We start from the raw sequence: 7,431 nt of genomic DNA on the forward strand, positions 1-7,431 counted from the left end.
ATAAATTTTTCAATATTTTGCTAAATAAAAATAAAATTACTTTTTTATTCCGTATGTAATACAAAAACAGATAAAGGTTTTTTCGTAAGAAACATATAATTAGTTTTTTCATCCCAAGAAAGTATATATAGGACCAAAAAAAACACACATGAAAGGCATATTCTTACTTACTTTTGTCAAATTTACTATGTATATGTTTTTTAGGGTTTATGCCAAATTCACTTTCCAAATATATGACATTAACATACTCTAAACATAAGTTTGAAAATAGTTTTAAAGTAATGGTTTTAACTTATTTGTAGAGGCCGATCCAATAATTATTATTATTATTATTATTATTATTATTATTATTAGGGAAACTTTCATAAATCTAACAAAATACTAAAATATTTACGATCCAAATTATTTACAGCTCGGGTAACAAAGCCCATAAAGTTAACCATTTTTTAAATATTCCAGATTTGTCATTTTATCTTTCTTTTCTTCCTCGCGCTTCCTTTCATCGTCTTCGTTCTGCGATTTCTTTCATTGTTTTTCTTCTTTTCCTTTTTTTTCTTCGCTGTGATTTCTTTCCATCGTCTTTCTTCTTTTTGTTTAAGTTTGTGTAACCAAATATAAACAACCGTATACAAAAAATAGCAAAATCTAAAAGATCGCAATCTGAAAAAAAAAAAGTGTACTGTAAAAAAATAATATATCGTATATAAAGAATCTTGAAAAAAAAATCATTTAGATTGGAGTAAATGATCGTATAAAAAGTAAACGATCGTGTAAAAAAAATATAAAAAATCGTGTATAAAAAATCTTGAAAAGAAAATGAATCTGGCTCTAAAAGTAAACGATCGTGTAAAAAAATAAATCATCATTTAGAGAAATCTATGTGTACCAAACAATAACCAAATTTAAACGATCGCAAATATATCACGCGTTGTTGACGGTATGGTTTACGAAACATTTTTAGTATTTTACACGGTGGGTCTCTGAAATTGTGTTATACGGTAAATATTTTGCCGCTTTGTGATATTATTAAAAAGATCCCTTCTTATTATTATTATTATTATTATAAAGAAATAAATAATAATAAAGTGAACAGCAGCATCCATCCAAATTTTATGAAATCAAATGCATATCAAAGTCTCAAGTTCAACTACCGAAGACTTTGGTTTGGAATCTGTATGGTTATGTTGCTTTTCCCTTGTTCAATTTCTAATACTTTTAGCCATACATTTATCCACACATATACTAAAGACTTTTATTGGCATAATTAAATTTTATGGAAAAGAGAAAGATTTGATTGCCTACATATATTTGGACTCCATCTTCATGTGTAAAAAACTGTATATATAGTGACAAAATTTTGAGATTAAAATATCATTTTAACCCTTAAAAAAAAAAAGTCTAATTTAAACCTACATTTCGAGTTATTAGCTTATTTAAAACTTTTGTTAGATTATATTTTCACATTTTAATTAAATAGTTTTGTTGTGGCCAGATTTATAGAATTAATATGTATCACTCTATTATTATCATTAAATCAAATGAGATATAACATCGCATTCCATCTTTTTTTATTCCATGCATCGGCCTAAATCGATCAAAATCAATTAAGTAAATAATCAAGAGAATTTTAAGACACAAATTCATAATATTTGTTAACTTTATGAATTTTTTTTTTATAAAATATTGTGTTACTAAAATTTGTCTTATAATTTTACAACGATTTTTAGTACAACAACGATAAAATAGAGATAGAAGAGAGATTAAACTTATGACATCTACACATAAAAGTTATGCCAAAATTAGTGAGTCAAGCTAGCAGACTTTTAACCATTTTATCTACCGATTTGCAATAACTTTAAAACAAAATTAAATAAGTAACATGGTCAAGTAATTAATCGTACGCACCTAAATAAGTAATTATAATTAATCCTAGATTATCATAGTTGGATTATAATAGTTTGTTTATTTGGTGTAGATTCATTCTTTAGTTTTGGGTTACAATAATATGTGTTTGATGGAGTAAACAATAATTTTAGTTTGATAATGAAATAGTAAAGAGTACAACAAAGAATGAAGAAGTGACTAGCCATGTAAAAAATAGTAAATATTGTTGCAAATAAGGAATCTGAATTAGTGTAATTGATATAGCTAATTGAAAAAAAATTTAATTGTAACGCCCAACAATTTGGTTTTCCTTTGTTGTTTTGACCATTAATATTAATATTAAGTGTGGTTAATATTATTATTATTATTATTAAACTAAGGTTTTTTATATATTAATTTTTGAAGTTAGGGGTGAAATAATCAATTAATGGCTTAACAAATAAATTAATTGCCTTGGAAAGGGTCAAGGGTGGTTTAATTTAGGAGAGAGAAAAGAGGGTTTAGGGATTTCTTTTATTATTTTAATTCTTTTAAAAAGAGGCATTGGGAAATGTGAGACTCATCATCTCCCCAAAGAAGAAAAAAAAAAAAAAAAAAAAACCCTAGCCGCCGCCACTCTCCGCCGCCGCCGCACGCCACCGCACGCCACCGCCGCCAGCTGCAAAATAACCCTCGGAGCCGGCCGTAGTAGAGCCGAACCACCATCCCAGCCGCGCCGCGTCTGCAAGCCGAATCCGGAGCCGCTCCTCATCCGCGCAGCCGAGCGCCGTATCTGCAGCCAGCCACGCCGCGCCGCGTAGATCCGACGCAGCGCAGCCGGAACTCGCCGAGACAGCCGAAGCCAACCAGCCGCGCGCCTGCAAGTCGAAACCGAGCCGCCGCCGAGCTTCCAGCCGCGTCGGAAAAATCGAGCAAGCCGATCTGTGCAGCCGAAGCTCGCCGCGCCGCGTCGATCTGAGAAGTTCAGCCAGCCGCGCCGCTCCGATCGAGCCGAAGGGAGCCGCTTCGATCCGCGCACAGCCGTCTCCCGCAGCCGCCACTCGAAGCCGATCCGCCGCGCGTGCCTCCAGCCGACGAACGAACCCGGAGCCGCTCCACGCCCGCGCGCCCGAAGCCGAAACCGAAGCCGCGCCGCGTCCAGCCCTCTCCGCTTGTGAGCCGCGTCCGCGTGGGAAGCCGCGCCGCGCGTTTCCGCGAAGCCGAGCCGCATCTCCTCCCTGTTGCAAGCCGAGCCGCACGCGTAGCCTCCTGTACCGAGCCGAGCCGCGCCTGCGCCAAGCCGAGCCGGTCCCTGTCTTCTTCCAGCCGAGCCGCCAAGACCAAATTGGCTCCATCCACCTAGATTTTGGTAATTTAATTAATTATTGTGGCATTTCCCAGTAAGACTCCATGCTTCGGACGTCAATTAAATTAAATTGGGACTAAAATTTAGTTATTTTCCTTAAGGGACGTCTTGGACCAAGTAATTGCTGCAGCGCGGGAATTCTTCAGCAGGGGGGCTCGAGCACTGCAACCTCTCTAGGGTAAGTTATTTCAAATGAGTCTTGAACCGATAGTCGTTGGCGACCTAATTACGAATTTTGGCATATCAAACAGTTAGGACTTCGTCGCTTGGAAAGCGTACTGCCTCGCGGTTAGGACTCGACAAGTAGATCTCCAGGTAAGAGATTCTACTACTAGCTTCATGTTTAGAAGTATGAGACCATGTATGCCCCGATTTTTCATGTTAAGGATTAGACTGTACGTTGTCTGAGATAAACGTTAGTAGGAGGTAAATGACGATATAGTTATGCTATAATCTATTATGTGTGGCAAGAGCTGTTATGGTTACGACGAATGTCGGGACGGAGAGTGTAGAGATGATTTATGTGACATGTTATATGCTGATGCCATGTGTATGTATACTGCAATTAGGGTACCTGTTAGCTTAATCTGTTAGAGTCGTACCTGCATGGGTGTCCTTCGGGATCACCACCTATTGAGGACTGTGTGGTCCGACGGGACACCAGTCTAGCATGGATATAGATGTGACTCGAGTGACTCGACGGGGTCCTCGCATCCCGACTGTCCTAAGTGTCCTCCGGGGCACCGAAGACCAGAGTTACGTTCCTACGGGAGCGCATGATTGCACGTGTTCGGGAACGTGCCAGAGATTGGGTACCAGTTATCAGGACTCTAACAGGAAGCTAACAGGCACCTAGTGGGACTAGTAGTTGGTCCCTTACTGAGTATTTTATACTCACTCTCTTCATTTCACGTATTCAGGTAGAGGACGAGGCAAGGGCAAGGGCAAGCTGGCGAGCGACCCGAAGTGAGACCGTGAAGGGCCATAGGGACTACCGCTTCCGCTTATTCTTATTTCAGATTTTTCGCATTTGAATTTGAGTACTTTTCATCACTTACCATCTTTTATGTAGATAGGGCCCGAGTAGGACTTCAGAACGCTTTTACATTTTTGCATGACTACCTTGTTTGAATTTTATAAATGAAATTTCTTAAACCGTATGCGTTTTAAAAATTTTTATGACTTAAACCACTTGTTCTATATTTGGTAAGGACTTCGATTCAGTATAAGGAGTTGGGTCGTTACATTAATAGTATTTATTTTAAGAAAGAGACGGTGATTGTAGTGTTAGATAATAAAAAAAAAAAAAAACTCAAATGCTAATAATCCAAAATAGCTTCTGAACTTTAGATAAAAAGAATTAAATAAAAATAACTTTTGGAAAAGAAAATTTCTCTAGTCAATCTAAATGAGCACTGTTGTTGTAGATGAACATAAACCCTTTTATTTATCAGTGTTGAAGCAATTGTTTGTAATGATTACTTTTGAAATGTATGTTGAACATGGAAAAGAGTATATAGTTGGTTTGGATTATTGAATACCATATTTCTATCTAAAAATAATAATACAAGTGTTCTTTCACATTGACATATAGTTCAAAAAAGTTTGAAAATATTACAAAGGCAAGTCTTACTTTAGGAAACCTTAAGGCCCAGAAAAAAAAAAAAAGGAATTAGAATCAAGGACCAAAAGTCGTTTCCTATTAACTTACTTAATTAATCTTTATTAGAGAATGATTTGACAAAACTTTCTACACAAATTCAAACTATTTGAAATATATTTGGCTTCACATATCTTTTTTATGCACACACAACAAAAGTTGGAACAATATAATATTATTCTATATATATATATATATAGTTTCATACATTTAATTCTCTTCTACCATAATACCCAACAAAACCCTAATGACTTTGAGGATCTTTGTTTTGAAACCATATATGCCCATATTCTAGATGAGTTTTTTTTCTAGTAAAGAAAATCAAATTAATAAATTATTGGTAAACAACCAATGTTACAAACTACAACCATTTCATTTCATTTGTTGTACAACTTTATGACCTTTTTTTTTTTTTTAATTGAAGTGTTTAAAAAACAATTTTCTATCATAACTCTAGGATTAAACATGTTTAATAGTATTAAATTCGATAATCATTTAAAAAAAATAATTTGCTCCTAATAAAAAAAATACTTTTTTATTGTGTGATTTAAATTGAAAGCTTCTTTCACGAAAGAGAAGTCAGATTGGACATTGATATTTTTCACTTTACCATCAACACACTTAATTCGCTAATTGCATATGATATATGCTTTCATCTACTCTTTTTAAATTTTCATATCCCTAAATATCTTATCACAATCAACATTTATTCGCATGTTATTTTTAATTAATAATTGATATTTCTTTTCTATACAAATCAATTTTAACACAAATATTTACTAGGTAATTAAATTATTTTAACTAACTAAATTAAGTCCACATTGTAATTATGTTGTTGTTTTGTTTTTTATTTTTGAAAATTAAGTCAAAATTTTTATTAATTAAAAACAAAAAAAAATTGTTTATATATAAGTTTTGATTTTGAGAAAACTAAAAATAAAAAGTTAAACCCCTTCTCGACTGTTTGACTTTTGCGTTTTGTTTTTAGAAATTACTTATCCTACTGATTAATTTAGTTAAAACCTCAAATATATTTTATTTGAATATATATTTCTATGAAATTGATATTTTATAAAAGTTTAAGATTTAGATTGATTTCAGTATTAGTTTTGAAATTTAAATTAATTGTATAATTTAAATTGATATAACTCGAATATAGATTGACATTAATAATTATTCAACCATTCTTACTATAGCTACTTTTTTTCAACCTAATTAACGTAAGATAGATTAAAACTTGAGGGTAGATTTGTGTAATAATCAATTATGCTAGTGTATTTGAAATTTATCTATATATTATTCAATATATATATGAATATGATTAAATATTCAAAATCATCCTTCCAAAGTGGACCCCTTTTGCCTAATTTGGATGAGTTGGAGATTATTATTTATTGTTGTTGTTTTTTTCAACAACTCTATGCACTTCCTATATTGCATTTTTTTCATTTCATGTTAGGTTTGTGGGTGACTAATCTTTCTAACTATATGTATTTTATATATAATTTAATTAAGTAGAGAATTGCTTTTCAATAATTTTCCACTGATCTCAATTGGTCACTTAGTGGTATAACTACTTTGTTTACATTTTCCAAATCAACTTTCATTTTGTATTAAAGTAATATTATTAATCATTATGCAGTTCCTTTACACAAAATATAGTCATTTTATCATAACGTGGTAATAACAAGAAAATTGTACACTATAATTCTTTCTTCTTTTTTTTTTTTTTTTAAGCTATTGTCATTTAATGTATTTATAAGTTACCATCTAAAATGAAGCATTTTAATTTAGCTTATGATAATTAAAAATAACTAGAATATGCATAATTAAAAATTTTATTTTAAAATTTAATATCAATTTAGGTATGTTTGAGAGTGATTTTGTGACGGTCAAAATCACTTTTTTCTTCTATCAAAATCACTCTCTTAAAATTGTTTGACATTAGCTTAAAATTGATTTTACAAAACATCTAAAATTATTTGAAATTGATTTAGGAAGAATAGTTGTTAGGTGATTTTGTCACCGTGATTAGTTCGAAATCAATCCATGAAGGCATATCTAATTCAGTTTAGTTTTATTAAAATATTGATGGTTAGATTATTTGTGAAATCATTTTTCTAAACAGATAATATTTGTTATTTAATTGTTAATAAAAAAAACCGATTATAGATTATAAATATTGATGTTGCTCAAAATATCAACTAGGAGTCTAGGAATATAAGAATTTAACAATAGAATAAATAAAAAGGAACAATTTATCATAATTATTTGGTTAAATGATAATTTCTCAAATGAAAAAAGTTATTTTTTAAGTAACTAAGTATATAACTCACATTTGGAACCCAACATTGTAATCTAAAATCAATTCAAAACATATAAAAGTAGATAGTTATCAAAGTTTAATTCTACATAAATCTCTTTTCTAAAATTACTATCTTAATCATCAATCTTATGATTGTTTTTGAAATAAGAAGACAAGTAGTATATAAATGCATATTTTACAATAAAAGAAAAGAAAAATGCAATTTATTTTGGCTCA

The 7,431-nt window shown here is 31.9% G+C and overlaps 1 long non-coding RNA gene across 1 annotated transcript; it reads left to right on the top strand.

Annotated features, from left to right (window-relative positions):
• The first annotated feature begins 3,106 nt into the window (after nt 1-3,106).
• LOC127149132 (uncharacterized) lies at nt 3,107-4,207 on the top strand. The gene is made up of 3 exons (XR_007820531.1): nt 3,107-3,407; nt 3,481-3,544; nt 4,150-4,207. It is a non-coding gene; the product is annotated as an uncharacterized LOC127149132 (long non-coding RNA).
• Nucleotides 4,208-7,431: the final 3,224 nt, after the last annotated feature.

The sequence above is a fragment of the Cucumis melo genome, chromosome 4 (assembly GCF_025177605.1).
Source record: "Cucumis melo cultivar AY chromosome 4, USDA_Cmelo_AY_1.0, whole genome shotgun sequence".
NCBI classification, from domain to species: Eukaryota; Viridiplantae; Streptophyta; class Magnoliopsida; order Cucurbitales; family Cucurbitaceae; genus Cucumis; species Cucumis melo.